Source organism: Saccostrea echinata, unplaced genomic scaffold (genome assembly GCF_033153115.1).
Source record: "Saccostrea echinata isolate AGI-Se365-2 ecotype Australia unplaced genomic scaffold, CSIRO_AGI_Sech_v1 ptg000016l, whole genome shotgun sequence".
NCBI lineage: Eukaryota > Metazoa > Mollusca > Bivalvia > Ostreida > Ostreidae > Saccostrea > Saccostrea echinata.
Window position 1 is genome coordinate 2684790 of NW_026889765.1, and position 17660 is coordinate 2702449.

General features: G+C 34.7%; 1 pseudogene; it reads right to left on the minus strand.

Annotated features, from left to right (window-relative positions):
- Positions 1 to 635: 635 nt before the first annotated feature.
- Positions 636 to 4659, minus strand: LOC133188735 (uncharacterized; annotated as a pseudogene).
- Between the last annotated feature and the right edge of the window lie 13001 nt (positions 4660 to 17660).

The following is a 17660-nucleotide window of genomic DNA, read 5'->3' on the forward strand; positions in this document are numbered from 1 at the left end:
TTCCGAGATATACGTTAAACTTTACAGCCGTTCGTTACTCGAGTACGACTGAGTCAACCATTTTTTGTCACAAGTGACCTATATACTGACGTCATTTTCACATTGTGACGTCACAAACATGAAGCAAAACATTATTTAACATCTGCTATTTATAGAACGTGTGAATGACTATAAGTGTGCCAAATTTCATTCTGATCTGAATTGTGGATTTTTAAATATACAGATTTTATAATGCGAACTTTTTGATCATCCCTCGTACAGATCGATATTGACACTTACTGTAACCTGTATTTTTAACATTGTTACGTACAACAACATGCATGTATATATTTACTGGACATCTAAACTTTCTTCAATGCCTCGGGCTGTCTTTAAAATCATTATTTTTGTAGCGTATCTTATAATTTTTACAACTTTTTTTTCTGAATCCCCCAGATCAATCCAGTTTCACAGCTTTATATATACTACATAAGCACAAACTTTAACAAAATGCAATCTTCATTCATAAATGGATTTGTTAAAAAATTTATTTATGTTTATAATTTCAGTTAGTTTGATTCTTTACACCATGAATTATCATTAACATCTAGCTGTCAATTTCTTACATAAGCTGGTAAATTATAAACTTGCTAAATTTTAAAATAAGCTGGGGAAAATATATTATAAATGAAATTGAATTGCTTCCATTTAAAGACAAAGCACATTATAATATATTTAACTTTCATTCAATGAGAAAAAAAAGAGCTCACAGCCTTGATAATTTTGTTCGACTTTGTCACCCTCACAGAACTGTTGCTACACATTTCAGTAAACAATGCACGGATACCATTCTAATCTCTAGAGTAAGCTAGTTTAAAACTATCAAAATCCAACCTGCTTCCAGTTATTCTTTTAGCCATACACAAACTCAACACCTTTTTCTGAACAAGAATTTGTAAGGAAAGAAAATTTTTGACAACTTCATTTTGGTAAGACAGTGCATTCATTGCATAAGCAAGTGAAAATGTAGCATACTTATGCTTTTCATCTGATAAATTCACTAATTCTTATACTTTTTGCAACACTAAAATATCTCCAGGGACATTATGTGCTTCATATGAACATGCAAGGAGACCTACAAATTTTTTCTGGCTATAAGAGCTCAGGTTTGGATGGGATATTCGAAATAAAAGCTTCGAATTCAAAAATCCTTTCACCTTTTTAGAAAATCTTGATGACATAAAACATGAATCAAGAGCCCTAAAAAGCACCGGGCAGTCGAACGCTTTAATGTTGTGACCAACTAAAAGGATATTGTACTTTTCAAGAAATTTCAAGAAAGAATCCAACGCAGCCATCAGAGAAATTCCAGTCACTTCTTTGTTGTTATGGTAGAGTTTTCCATTCCTAAAAGTGAGACCTGTTATCCCAGAAGCTGTTGGCGTTACATGTATGGACCTCTTAGGAATAATATATGTGGAAAATCTATCCTCATTCTGTACAGCTGCCAACTGAACGAAATGAGACGTGCGAGCTTAAAGAAAAAAGAAAAACATCACCATTTAGAGTATACATATGAAAAAGTAAGTAAAATATTGTCACAAGGCCCACGGACATAAATGGTCACTGGAGTATGGATTTATACAGAAATAAATTCCACCATATGGCATGCCTAAACGAAGAGGGTGTTGATATTAAAAACATCTGCAATGAGTAGTTGCTGAGAAAACTGAGACAAAAATATAATACAGACAGGCGCACACACAGACACTGAAAGACACACAGGGGTAAAACTGTAAGACCTTTTTCTTCCAAGCAAGAATATAATTATGGTTCTTTTTAATAAACTGAATTTGAGAAAATTTCTATATAAACTTCTTGCACAAATAATTCGAAATATTAAAACTGTATTAAATACATTACCTAATCCTGTTGTTTCTAAATCAAATAAGATAAGCGTATGATTTTCGATATCACTGTTTCCATCTGTGATCTTGCGCGTGGGACTGGAATTTCTGTGATGGTGTTAGCTTGTTGAGGAGCTAACCGTATTTCAGATTCATAATTATGTGGATCCTTCATGAATTTCTTTACTTGTTGTACACAAGGATCTTTATGAATGAAGAAAAAAAATGCTTAGCATAAATTCATGTATTTCAAAAACCAAACTGTTAACTAATATATGTTTGCATCATTAAAGTGAACTTATTTTACATTACCTCCTAGCCTTCAGCTCAGGTCTTCTTCTCTTGGCCTCCTTCGTTTTGGCGATCGCCTTTCTCTTTCTGAACTGGAATTCCCTGAGGTAGCACAACTTTCTAGTAAACCTTTCGGTAGATAACCCTATCTTTTTGTTTACCTATTATAGCAAAAATAACATTAGTTAAACATTAGGAAGGAGAGAATGCTGCAGCTTGATGCAAAAAATGTATTATTTGATTGCATTGATACTTTAATTTAATTACAAGTATTGCTCATACACATATATATCTCATTATGTAATTCAACTTTTTTTTTTTACATTTCTTAAGTATCTCTGTCAAAGTTTTACACCCTGAGAATGTTTTCCATTATTTATATAATACTTTGGTACATAAATTTTCAAATATATATACTCACAACAACAAGATAAGATGCTCCAGGATTTTTTTCTACCACATATGCTGCTACTCTGTAGTTTAAGCTAGCTGGGCCGCTAAAATTGTGGTTTTCGGAGCTTTCAGTGACACAGACCTATTGAAGGATTCATTCGGTTGGGTGCTTCCAAGACTGGAGATCTTCTAGCTGTTCTGCTTCCATTGGTTGCATATTGAATGGCTTTCCATAAGGCAAGGAAGAGTATCTTTAATTTAATTTAAACTAGAAATATGTCCATAGGACATGAATGCCCCGCCGAGGGTACATTAGTGATGCAACATGAAAATTTGTATTAGTGTATGAAATTTGATGATAATATCCTGAATAGTTTCTTTAAAATTTAAATCTAAAAAGTTGGATATAGATGACAAATTCTCACCAAATTATATATAAGTGCATAAGCTTACATAAACATACATCAAATGTTTTTTTAAACAAAGCAAACTGCAAATTTAAGAGAAGCGAGGTCAAGGTCACAGGAAAGTTCAAGGTCAAACATTTTTGATGCAGTTGAATAGTTCTCACATATTAGTTATATAAAAATATTTTGAATGGTTTCTTTAAAACTGAGTTAAACACAAATTTATAAAAGTAAAGGTCAAATGAAAGGTCAAGGTCAAAATGTTGATGCAGTTGAATTGCTTACATCAGTATGTATCAGCATATGAAGTTTGCCACTAATTCAAGAAAAGTAAAGTCAAGGTCAAAGGAAAGGTCGAGGTCAAAAAATGTTAATGCAGTTGAATAGCTCTCATCAGTATGTATCAGCATATGAAGTTTGACTCTAATTTAAGAAAAGTAAGGTCAAGGTCAAAGGAAAGGTCAAGGTCAAAAAATGTTGAGGCAGTTGATTAGCTCTCATCAGTGTGTATCAGCATATGAAGTTTGATAAAAATATCTTGAATAGTTTCTCTAAAACTGAGCTATACACTACTTTTAACAAAAGTGAGGTCAAGGTTAAAGGAAAGGTCAAGGTCAAAGTTGCATAGCTCTCATCAATATCTATCAGCATATGAAGTTTGATGAAAATATCTTGGATAGTTTCTTTGAAAATGAGCTTTGAACTGAGCTAAACGCAAAGCGCGACGGAAGCACAAACGGAAGGACTGAAGGATGGAAGGACGGAAGGGTGGAAGGACGAAAGACGGACATGACAAACACTATATGCCCCTGCCATATTCATGGCGGGGCATAACAAATATTGAATAAATTAAATCAGGATTAGGAAACAGGCAATATAGCCTATATTTACCCTCTCCTTGCAAGACAAGATAAAGCTTGTACTTAATAAGATAAATGAATATATAGATACATTATTTCAAATTGATTCTGAATTACATACAAGTAATGTTTGTACAAAGTAATATGTATTATAGTATCTTTGCTTCGGATTGTTAACATGCTGACACCAGGAATCGCTGCATGACTCTTGGTTTCCAAAAGGGTGATAACAGAGGGCATCAAGTGTCTTTTCTATTCTTCTTGGGTTTCACTGGTTTGTTGAAGCATTTTATAAGATAGTGGATTACCCTTGTAGTCAAGGACTTGTGCTTTTTCTTCAAAGCATATAGACTAGAGGAAAATGTTTTCCTTATATGGTTCTTGTCGCATTCTTTCTTAATGTTGGAATCACGCTTTGTTTCAGTCGAGAAATGGTGGTGGTGTCATCATCTGCTATAACAGTGGACACCTTTATTCCTTCTTCCATTTTTTTCTCTATCATACTGATAACCATATTTGGCTCTATCGATTCAGAACTTCCTAAAAAAAATCAAAAACAAATTTAAAAACAATGTAATGTTTAGGAAGGTTAATAATGCATTTGAAAGTTAAATTCAAAGATCTGTACTTTTCTCATTATCACAAATTGCTATTTAAGCAGCTTAGTAAGTGTTCATTCAGTTTATTTAAAAAAAAATAAACAAACACATGTATATAAAACCAAGAGTAACAAATCCTCTTCTTAACCTCAAATATACATACATGTAAGTTAACAACTCATTTTAATTGATTTAATACCTTGCCAATTTTGTCTACAGTCATGTTCCTTTGCTTCTTTCCCATTCCTCTCAGCACTCTCACATATTCTGCATACCTTGCTGCGAACTTTATACCCTATTACTTTTCCAGTGTGTTCTCCAATCATTGAGCAGTGTCCTTCAATCAAAAATGAGAAGGAATTAAGGGAAAAAATTATTACTTGGACCTCACATCTCATGTAAATTGCAGACATCTAGCGGTACTTACCCGAAAGACTGTCAAATGAGTGACCACTTCCTCTCTTCTGCCATCCAGCATCTACACTCACAGTTAGTTCTTCAGCTCCTTCGCTTCTGTAAAAAAAAGAATATCTTTTTTGTTTTATTTTTGTTATTTGTTTTGTTATTATTATTACTCCTACTACTACTATTATTATGAAATATTGATTACAAAAAATGCAGAAGTTAGCTTTTGTCAGGAAATATTGTAGTATATATTAAATCTACCATCACTATTTATGGGTGTATACATGTATATACTTACTCAACTGTTGCTTGGATTTCATCTTGTAAGACATGTTTGATAGTGTCCTCAGCAACTTTTTCAATGGCTAGCCCTGTCTCTATTTGTCTATTCTGGATAGTCTTCGTACTTATAGCAGGGATATTCATAGATGTTAAAAGGCTATTTACTTGGGCTGGGCTAATTCCAGTATGAATCATTCCTATTGAATTGTAAAAAATAAAAATTGCTACATGTTAATGAAAATCAATTAACACATTTGAATACATACATTTCTACAGGAAATCACAAATTTTGATTTCAGTTAAAGGTGATTATAGTTAAAGAACATGTATCATTACATTTAAGAATTTTTTTGGATTATTTACATTAATTGTATCTGCATAATTATATTTTCATCTACTTGTTAAAATTGCATGCTATATTTATAGGGTATCCAGTCAACTCGTACCCATTCCGACTCGTACCCAAACCGAGTCGTACCCAAAGAGTCAACTCGTACCCAAAACTGAAGTCATAAAATAAATAATGAAAATATTTCACTTTTTGATATATTTTCATAAAGATAGTTACACTACCTATATTTTATAAAATAATGACAATTAAATTAAATTTGTTTGAAAAATTCAACTTGGCATAATATAAATATAGATCTATAGGGCTTATAGATAGATTCTTTTATTTCCAAATCAGGGCCCTCTCAGGCATCACAAAAAACAAGCATGATTTATGCAATTGCAAACAGCACACACAATTTATGTGTATACTAAATAATCTATAGTAAATGTCTTTGTCTATAGTATAACAATGTATATGTAAGTAACAGTTTTGGGTACGAGTTGACTCCATGGGTACGACTCGGTTTGGGTACGACTCGGTTTGGGTACGAGTTGACTGTAAATCATTTATAGCGAGCGCAGCGAGCGGCGCGAAGCGCCGCTTGCGAAGCGAGCTCAATAGACTAACGTGTAAGAACAGAGGAAATTCGGAATGACATATACGTCAGGCAAATTTTAGTGTGAAACCTTCCCAGAATGCAGAGGGATAAAACGTACGTTCAACTAGGACTAAAGTCACCTGCTCATTCACACCTATCAAACCTGTTTACTCCGTTACAAAATGTAGTGCATTGCAACCGCAAAGTGAAAGTAAAATAAATTCTTCTACTTGAAAGCCTAATTTACAAATGTAATACAACAAACAGAAAAATGCATTTCTTTAAAGAATAATCATCTGATGTTAGGAAATATACAATAGTGGGTACAGCAAGCAACAATGACTATTATATTTTAAGATATATGATACAAGTTATATTTTAATGAATTACGTTAGGTGACCCTTGGTCTGCCTAATGATGAACAACGTTAAGCGACCGTATCAAAGTAACACACTAGCTAACCTCTTGTCTCTTTATTAATATATCTGAGTAAGTGTCATTTTGTCTCTGCACGCGCAGATCTAGCGGGAAAAGGGGGAGGGGGGGGGGTGATCATGCCTCCTCGAACTTTTCACAGATACATTAAGATAATGGTATAATGAATTGGTAATAAATTATGTTAGGTGACCCTTGGTCTCCCAAATGATATATATCATACCATAATAGGTGACCTTATCAATATACCTCTGGCCTCCTTATTGATATTACAGAACAGGTGTTTCCCTTGAAATTGATAGGTGAAAATTAATGGAAGGGAGATGCTGAACTCCAATCACCACCCCCGCTAATCTGAAAATAGGGAAACAAAACTAACTAAAAAGAGACTTACCAAAAATAGACCTAGAAAATACGGACCCAATGAGAATTACTTCTAAGCAATAAACATGTATATGAAGACAATGAACATGTATATGAAGACAAGCAAATTGTCCAAACACACACACCCCATTCTGACGAAATAAATTTAGTGAATATGGAGAAATTGTGTACCTTTTTGTTTTTGCTTGTCATTAAAATCAGAGTCTGAGTTTTGGAAATAATTCTTCATATACCACATTTTTTTTTAACCTATTGTCTCCTTACAACATTAGGTGACCTTTTGGTCTCCCTAATGATCTACAGCATAAGGTGACCTCTGGTCTCTTAATAAAGTAAAATATAAGGTGACCTTTGTACTCCGCATTTACATACAACTTTATGTGACTTCTGGTCCCCCCTCCTCCTCCTAGTCCTTGTTGCACCCGGAGGCACATAGGGCAAGGACTAGGGATTTCCATTCTTCTCTGTTCTTAGCTGTCCTCTCCACCTCTCCCCAGGTAAGATTCATTTCCTTCAGTTCTTTTTCAACAGTTCGCCTCCATGTTTTTGGTCGGCCTTTCCTCCTTTTCCCTTCTGTGGTCCATCTTAGTGCCACTCTTGTGATATCGTTTGTTGACTTTCTTAAGATATGACCAATCCATCTCCATCTGTATTTTCTTAGTAATGTCCTCATATCGGTTGTTTTCGTTGTTTCATATAGATTTTTGTTGGTAATTTTTGCTGGCCAAAATATCCTCAAGATATTCTTGAAGCACCCATTATGGAAACTTGATAGTTTGTTTAAATCACTTTCGGTCATCCTCCAGCATTCAGCACCATACATTAGATAGTACACAGCTATTATACAGCTTGATCTTAGTGTGTCTGCTGATGCTGTTTGACTTCCATATATTCTTGAGCTTGACAAAGGATCCTCTGGCTTTACCTAATCTTGCTTTTATGTCATTCTGGTCCCCCTAATGACGTATAAGATAAGGTGACCTTTGGTCTCCCTAATAACGTAAAACATAAGATGACCTCTGTACTCTGCATTTACAGACAACTTTATGTGACTTCTGATCTCTTAATGATGTACAATATAAGGTGACTTCTTGTCTCCATATTATATACGACTTTATGTGATCTCTGGTACCCCTAATTATGAACAATATAAGGTGACCTCTGGTCTCCGTATTCATTTACAACTTCATGTGACCTCTGGTCTCCTAAATGATATTCAATATAAGGTGACCTCTGGTCTCCCTAATAATGTATAATATAAGGTGTCGTCTGGTCCCCCTAATAATATACAATATAAGGTGACCTCTGGTCCCCCTAATGATGTACAATATAAGATGACCCCTGGTCTCTCTAATGATGTACAATATAAGTTTATCTCTGGTCTCCCTAATGATGTAAAATATAAGGTGACCTCTGGTCTTCCTTATGATGTACAATATAAGATGACCTCTGGTCTCCCTAATGATGCACAATATAAGTTAACCTCTCTTCTCCCTAATGATGTACAATTTAAGGTGACCTCTGGTCCCGCTAATGATGTACAATATAAGTTGACCTCTTGTCCCCCTAATAATGTGCAATATAAGGTGACATATAGTCTCCGTATACAACTTAACGTTAACTCTAGTATCAGTAAAGATGTAAAATTTGGAGGGAATTCTAGATTCCCTAATGACGCACAATGTAAAATGATCTCTAGTCTCCGCATTCATATACAACTTTTAGTGACCCCTTCGCTCTTTAATCATGTACAATATGTGGTAACCTCTGGTATCTGTATTCATATTCAACTTAATGTGACTCCTGTGGTCCTTATGATGCAAAAAAGCTGTATAAGACCAAAGGTTGTATATAAATACGGATACTAGAGGTTACATTATATTTTACGTCATTAGGGAGACCAAAGATCATACAGTGGCTGCAACGTTATTGCTGACAACTTACACGAACGATCACGTTACACGAACGATTCCGCACGATTAACGCACGATAAAATCTTTTACACGAACGATCCTTCACGCACACGATTCTACACGTTACACGATCTTACACGATTGCTAACGCAAACGCACGATTCTTCACGCAGAATAGTTCAAGTTCTTTAGGAATGGATATTTTCAAAACGAAATAAGGCTTAATACTTATTGTAGATTTCAAATAATTATTGATATTATTTCATTGACTATGAAAAATGAAAAAAAAATAGAAATGGATATTTCTGGAACTAAATACATATAAAACTTATTAATTATCTTCGATTACAAATAATTATGTACGTAATTCTTCGACTTAAGAAAACTGGGTTTTTTTTCTCGTTCTATCAGTAGATGTACATGTAGGTGGACCATGAGTTTTGATTGAATTGGATTTCATAATATGCAGAAAGGGATAAATTTGAAAAAAATGGCATGAAAATGAATTGAATTAGAAGTTATTTCCATGTTTCCATTTGTGAATCTCTCAAGTCAACAATTATTTTACAAATCATTTATTTGCAAAAATTTTAAAAACTAGAGCAGAGCTCGTTGCAAAGCAACGAGTAGGTCTTCCGTTGGAGCTGCGAACAGGAAGAAGTGACCTTGAGTCAAGGTCATGCCACATTCTAAGGTTATAATCAATCTTGTAAGGGGTATCAACTTGCAATGTCTCACCAGTAGAAAGACAGTTAAGGAATGTTGTTTCTCCGTTGATGACCTTGAAATCGTTCAAATGACCTTGCATCAAACCATGACACACTCTGGTTATAAGCAAACCCCATCTATGTGTTACCGACTCGACAAGTTAACACATGTTCTTTCAGACCATTCATCCAGTCAAAACATTCTTTCCTTAGTGACCCTAAATTTAATCAACATGGCCGTAGGAACCGAGGGAGGGGGGGGGGGGCGTGCCCCCCAATAATTTTGCCGATATATAGATTACTATAGTAGACATAGATACTATAGCTTGTGCCACCTCAATAAAAACGTCTGATAACCTTCTTTTTTTTTTTTTGCTTGTCAAGGAATTTTTGGTAGTTGGTGACCTTTTTTTTTGCTTGTCAGGAAATTTATGGTAGTAGTGCCCCCTCAACTGTCAACTGAAAATGTGCCCCCCTCCCAAAAAAAAACCTGAATTTGCTTCCTATGGGCCTGATCAAGGCAATGATACACTCTGTATGATATCAGCGATACCCTTTTGTGCGTTTCGGAATTGACAAGTTCACAGTTTGCATTTGTTGCATGATAGTGAGGGAGACATGAAGATTTCTTCGCCCATAAAAAATCATATTCCCCGAGGGCAACATGAAGATTTCTTCGCCCATGAAAAATCATACTCCCCGAAGGCAACGCCCGAGAGAAATATGATTTTTTCATTTGCGAAGAAATCTTTATGTCTCCCTCACTATTATGCAATAAATTGTTTATAATACCGAATTAACCAAAATGCAGGAATTACAAAGGAGATCCAATGAATAAAGCAAACATGCATTTGATGAGAACGATATGAAAGAGATGTAAGTTACAGGTACACCAATAGCCTCGTTTCATTAAAAATAAATTCCTACGTGACAAGTTTGTGTGATCACACCAGTAACATTCAAACACCATTACATTTTTACACATTTAAATCGACACAATCAATCAACGATAATATGTTGACGGTGCGACCGTTCATTGTTCACTTAATTTTAAGATCCGCCTCTTCAAACAGCACGAGACATTTGGAACGTCTAGACTGTGACGTTTCATGACGTATGTTAGCTGTATTTCCATAAACGAATTTTGAAAAGTGCAAACATTTTAACAAAGAACGTTTAATCTACTATCTGTATGCAATTCCATTAATTAAGGTGATTTTTTGGAGTGAATTTTTAGTTGTTGTTACCGCGCGAACGAAGTTAGCAGCGTCGCTATAAACAACCTAACTCCTCACTCGTTTAATTGTGACGTCACAATCGTGAAACACGTGGACACGTGACTTTCTCGGCCAATCAAATTCTATTTTACTAGTGATTTTTCACTTGTAAGCTAGTTTTCACAGAGGTATAATAAACGTTTTTTTAGACCATACATCGAAATAAATAATCATAATTTCTATAGTCGTAATTTATTAGGTTCAACTCACTGCTTTAAAGGATCATTGTAAATGTTTTATGCCCGATTTGGATACTGAACAACGTGTGATTTTTGAAACACTGATGCCCCCATATGGCATCTTATGGCAAAAGTTAAAAGTTTCTCAAATGCAAGTCAAACTCCATGGTCAAGATCAAAAGATAAAAAAAAAATGTTATTACCCAAATAAAGGTCTTGAACAAAGAATATACTGTGAAATATATACTAGTATGAAAGCCACAGCAGCAACAGTTTAAAAGTTATGGCCAAGGTTAATTTCTTTAAAAGGTCAAACTCCAAGGTCAAGGGATCATAATTGTTTGTACTTGAGGGAAGGTCTTAATTGTTACAAGGAATACACATGTGGTACTAAAAAAGCCTTAGCACCAACTGTTCAAAAGTTAAAACCAAGGTTAAAATTTTTCAAAAGTAGGACATACTCAAAGGTCAAGGTAAAATGGTCAAAATTAAAGGTATACAATGACAGGCCTTGTCACAAGAAAATAACCTATGTAATATAAAAGCCCTAGTACTAGTCATTCAAAAGTTATTGTCAAGGCTAAAGTTGTTTAAAAGTTGGTCAAACTCCAAGGTCAAGGTCAAATGGTCAAACATATTTATACCCAAGGAGGAGACTTATCACAAGGGATACAGATGTGAAGTATAAAAGCCATAGCACCAACTGTTCAAAAGTTTTGGCCAAGGTTATAGTTTGGTAAAATTTTGCGAAAGAGGATCAAACTCCAAGTTCAAGGTCAAGAGGTCAATTATGTTGGTACCTGAAGGAAGTCCTTGTTACTAGGAATACACATAAGAAATATGAAAGCAGTAGTTCCAACCAATCAAATTTTATGGGCATAGTTAAAGTTTTTGCGGACAAAGAGGCTAACACAGTCTAACAGACAAATAGACAGGTGGACAGGACAAAAACTGTATGCCCCCCGGATCTTCGATTACAGTAGCATAATAAAATGTCGGCGTCTTTGGGTTTTCGCATTGGCCTTAAATCTGAAAATCCAAAGGATTACAAGGTGCATTACGATACGCTTTCACATCATGTTCTATAACCCAGAGCATATTGTCTGCAAAGATAAATATTTAATTCAGTATTTAATTAGCTATGCATAATTATCTATGTTGTTTTAAAAAGGAAATATATAAAAAAAAATATTTGTTTTATATTTTTCGATGTAGAGATATACAGAAAATGTTTTCCAATTTTAAGTCCTATCGAAATACACATTTTCAACAAAAAAAGGTGTGTGTTGGGGGGGGGGGGGGGGTCATTACATTTTTGCTGGGATTCGCCTATGTATGACCATAGAGAAACAAAGAGTGGGGAGGGTGCAAGCAGCAACTAAATCAAAATTTACATATTAAAACTACAACAAAAGACTATTTTCAGAAGGTCTGCCCACCCCCCCCACCCCCCCGTACAATCCGTACAACGGACCTGTGAGAAAAATACTGATCCTACTTTCAGAGTCCCAGGGCACCAGGAAAGAGTGGCAAAAAGAGAATATCGGTTTATTTCAGTCTATAAGTCGAATCAAAATATCTTTTCCTCAAGAGTCTTCTTTTTTTGAGTTCTTCCCAGTGATCGTGCGATTTATTTCATTTAATTTACGTTCTGTACTGGACTTGGAAAATGAGGACATCTTTAGGTTCCTGAGCTGGCCTTGAAGCCCACAGAACAGATTTTCTGCTTTATGATAAATTCAAGTGATATGTAATTCGGTAATAATTTTGTGTTGATTTTATTAATGTTAATTTCATCAAGAAATATGAAAAATTAATGTTTTAACTATACATAGTGAGGCATTTTTTGTGTGGAACGATTATTTTGGGGTTTTCACGATTTTTTCATATGGTACACATGATGAGTAAGTGCAATAAATATAATTTGTGGAAAAAATGTCCAACAAGCCCCGGGGTTGAATATCGGGGGGGGGGGGGGGGGGGGGAGGGGGGTCTGTCCACAAGTACCTGTTGTCAAGCCCGTAGAAAACAATTTCAGTTTTTTGGGAAGGGGGGGGCAAATAGAAATTTCCACAGGTACTTGTACTCGATTTTTTCCTATGGTACACCCGATAAATAAGTGTAATAAAGATAACTTGTGGAAAAAAATGTCCAACAAACATTGGGGTTGAATTTGGGGGGGGGGGGGGGATCCTGTCCACAAGTACCTGTGGAAATTTCTTGATACATAAACAGAATTTAAAAGCATGTATTAGACATCTTTTGAAGGGGAGAGGGCACGGCCGTAATTAAAAGTTATATGGAGACTAGGAAGGAATGAACTGTCATTAAATTTTGGTTAAGAACTATTACCTAAACTCTTCACTTTCACATTTTCAATTACAGATTCTTGTTTTTAAAAAGCTATACATGTACATTTATATGTATCTATTAGATGCATAAATTATGTTATCAATCATTTTATCTTAAAGAAGAAGTAAAAATCTCAATCAAACTTGTTCCGCATATTATGCTTTCTGATTCGTTACTCAACAGATGCTTCATATACATGTAAGAAGGGAAGACTGCAGACTGCAGGTGTGATAAATTCACAGCATGCAGCTCCAGCCTTAATTCCAACTTTGTTCCAAAATATTATTATTCAACGCGAAAAATTAGAATTAGCCGATAGAATATTTTGAATCACTTCGGAAATGCTGCCGTAACACCAGACTGAGTTCACAATATCGAGTGATTTTGATTGACAGGTGTAGCGCCGTTGTGCATGGATTTCGTGTAACTATACATGTACTGCAGATTGTGGTTGAAAATAATAAACAAACAGATCTAAAGAAAAGATATTGTATACTGTACATATATTTGTTAAGAACCAGTTAATTCATGAAACGAATTTAGTCGTATTATGTGGGCCCATGTTAGATTTGACAGGTTGATTTACTAGTAGAAATTCAATGGACCACAGTCATTTAGGGTATTCCGAATCACCCAGCACATCGCGACTCTCGGTAATTTACCTTACCGCTGTACCTCGCACGACACATGCACAGGTGTGACAACCAAACAGTCATTATTAGTAAGGTCTATGCTTATTGCATACAACAAATAAAGAGGTAAACATAATGCGTTAACTAAAAGAATTAATTATTTTAATTCATTAACTTCCTATCCTTTTCGAAGAAAATGCCCGTGTAGAAACGTATTTCTCATCGATGTCGTGGCGTTGTTGGTGGATGAAACATGGCATTTAAGGTATCGATAGAACGGCAATTTTATAAGCTTTTGTGAGTATTATTTGTTTTTTATAACACCTCAAAAATATACTAGTTATGGCCGCATTTGTAGCCCCCTACAGTTTCGAACCACGTGTGTACATGCTCCTAGCCAAATAACTTGCACACGCTACATGTATACTTGTTATATGTCAGATTATTATTTTTTTATAACATTGTTTTTCTTAAATGCAAGGGGTATGAAAGTAATGATTTGACAAAGCAAGAGCTATAATAAGACTATCCCGGGTCCCGGTATACACTTGATCAGTGTTGATCAATGTTCATATGTACGAGTACACGTATGCAAATAATTCGATAGCTTTTGAAGATTTCAACATACATTTTTGTAATACGCATATTTGTAATAACCACTTTATATACAAAACAAAATTTCATTCTCTTATATGGTAATATGGACGTCGTAATAGATCTGACTGAATGCTTGACATGCCTGTTTCAAAAACGTTTCCTAAGTTATCTTAAGATATGCCTACAAGTTATAACTTTAGAAGTTCCTAAGATTTATCACAGGTGTATCGCGAAACAATCTTATCTAAAAAAAATTTATAAGTCATTTCTTAAGTTGTGCCTTTAAGGACTAATAAAATAACATTCCCGCTCTATATACAACTCTCAGTATGGTATATATTTTTAGATTCAAAAAGGAAGGGTGCGAGGATTGGGGATTGCCCCCACTTTTAAAGGATTTGGACGCAAGTATGCTTAACTTTGCGAAGTGTGTTGCTAGATCTAAGCATTCACAGACACACCCTTTCAAGCCATCTTCCCTTCCGAGCACACGATATTTGTATTTTAATTTTTAAACATTGTTCTAGGTGTTATACATTTACTTTATTTTGTTCTTTTAAGGTATCTACGTGTAAATAAAATTTTAAAATGAATGCTTCGTAGCGAACACATGCGAGTTTATATTTTTCAAACAATCTTTGCCAATTACTACACTGCATGTACACGTTAGTTGTTTGTGCGGTGTAGAGCAACTATCAGAGTACACAATGTATTTCAACATCGAGGTGCCCGCGGCTCTCTGTGGCCACGTGTATGTAAACGAGGACTGGACTACAACACTTAAAGACACAAAGCGGCAGAGATGGATGAAACTGTTTCCTATATTACAAAGACTTGAATTATAGTACATGTATATTTGAAGGAATTTTTATTTATGTTAATGTTTATTTAATTCTATAAATTATAAATGGACATTCACAAGAGTGTTGGTAAAAATAATATGTGCGTAGCATGCGTAGTAATTACAATTATTTACCGAAGCCCCCATTCAATTACAATTGCAGATGAATTAAAATACAACAACACGGGATAGAGCAATACTTTAAATGTATTGTTGCGTGAACAGACAAAAACAGCGATTAAAAATCAAAATGATTTTTATGCACCAGTGTTTGGAATTAAGATTATAAAAGATCGGTAAAGTAATCTTACTGATTCGATATAATTAAAAACATAACTTTCCATTAATTAATAGCTCTTTGTACAAAATTGACATTATACGCGATCACAAATACTAGCTTTGTTTATGGCCACAGGTGGCTAGTACACTGGTGACCTCGATCAACAGCGTGGGATTCGCGCGTTGGGTTACATAACTAAACATCGAGCTGAACATGGAGACCGTAATATGCATACAGCTAATGATCGTGAATTATTCAATGCATACAGTTTAAAATCACTTACAAAGTTTGTTGTAATAATAAACGTAGAAAGATAGATTTAATATTCTCCGCTTTTGAACACTATTAACCTAATTTAAAAAAGAAGAAAAGAAAGACTAGTTGTAATAAATAATTTAATAGTGAACAATAAACCACGTTTTAAACCTTATTAAAAAGAAAATTAACATTAAATACCGCAGGGTATATTATTGATAGCAAGTCTGTTTAAGTTATACACATGAAGAGGTCTGATTTCCTTGCCGAATGAAAAACGTTACCTGTTTACCTGGCCTGCTTTCTAATACGTATTACGCAATACCCATGGTATACTCGAACAAAACAACATTTTCATTAGATCAAAAAGGTGTAAAAGAACAATTTTGTTCCCAAGATCAAGATCGAAATATTTACCGTTTTTGAGTTATAAAGCAAAAACTTTTAAGGGCCCAAGATCCCTAATCATAGGGGCCAGCCCCTTTTAAGTAGTATAATATGAAAGCCCTTGCAATTATCCACAACTTTTGTTCTACATGTCTTAACAAAATATTTCTAGTTTTCAAGATATAAAGGAAAATATGTCAAATTTTTTGCTGTTTTCCGCGTTCTAACTTTTGACCCCTCTCTAGTGCCATTTTTAATGCAAAAATCAAAAAACAAAAACCGATGTGCACAACTTCAATGCTTCCTCTTTTCAATTTCAAAGGGTTTTGTGCTCCAATTATAACCATTTCTGAGCCTTTGTCTGGAAATCGGAGGCATGCAAAATTCAATCAAAGGGGAATAACTCGTGAACAGAAGGTAATTTCCGAATTGTATTACGGTATTCTGACAGTGTTTTGTAAAGTCTAAAAGCTCTGAAAATTTGAACAAAATCTGTTTAAAAATGAGGAAGATATGAAGCGTCAAAGTTGGCGTCTAGGGAAAAAAAAAAGAATAATAAGAATAATCTTAATCATCACAATCAGTAGAAGGTCTTCCGTTGGAAACGGAAGACCTTAATAATTAAAAGTAAGCTCCAGAGATAAACACTGATAAACGAAACCCCGACAATCATGTCGCGTACATGTACATTCGCCGACTATATATTTATGTAAGCATTGAGAATTGTTTATTTATTTATTTGTAAAAATATCAATTTTTGATCTATTGATTTTAAAAATATCTTGACCATAATTAGCAGTAAACATAATCAACATCAGAGAAAAAATCTTTAAACATATAAGTATGGTTTATCACAAAAAATCACGCTATTTGACGAGAACACAATATTGTACGACTTACTATATTGCTTATTTCCAAGCGATAATTAGTTCGTTCTGTTTTCAATTATGTAACTCGCGCTTCATTTATTTTATTTGGATTAAAAAAAAACAGACAAGCGAAATGCTTGTATAACAAATAACATTCCGATAAAAACTTACAAAACGAAGTTTACACGTTTCTTAACGCACGATCACGCACGATTAAAACCGCAAACGATTGAGTCTGATACACGCACGATCTCGCACGTTACACGAACGATCACGCACGTTACACGAACGATTCTACACGATTGGTTTGTCAACAATAACGTTGCAGCCACTGTATAAAGTTGCATATGTTGCATATGAATACGGAGACCAGAGGTCACCTTTTATTGTACATCATTAAGGGGACCAGAGGTCACCTTATATTGTACATTATAAGGGAGACCAGAGGTCACTTTATATTGTACATCATTAGGGAGACCAGAGGTCACCTTATACTG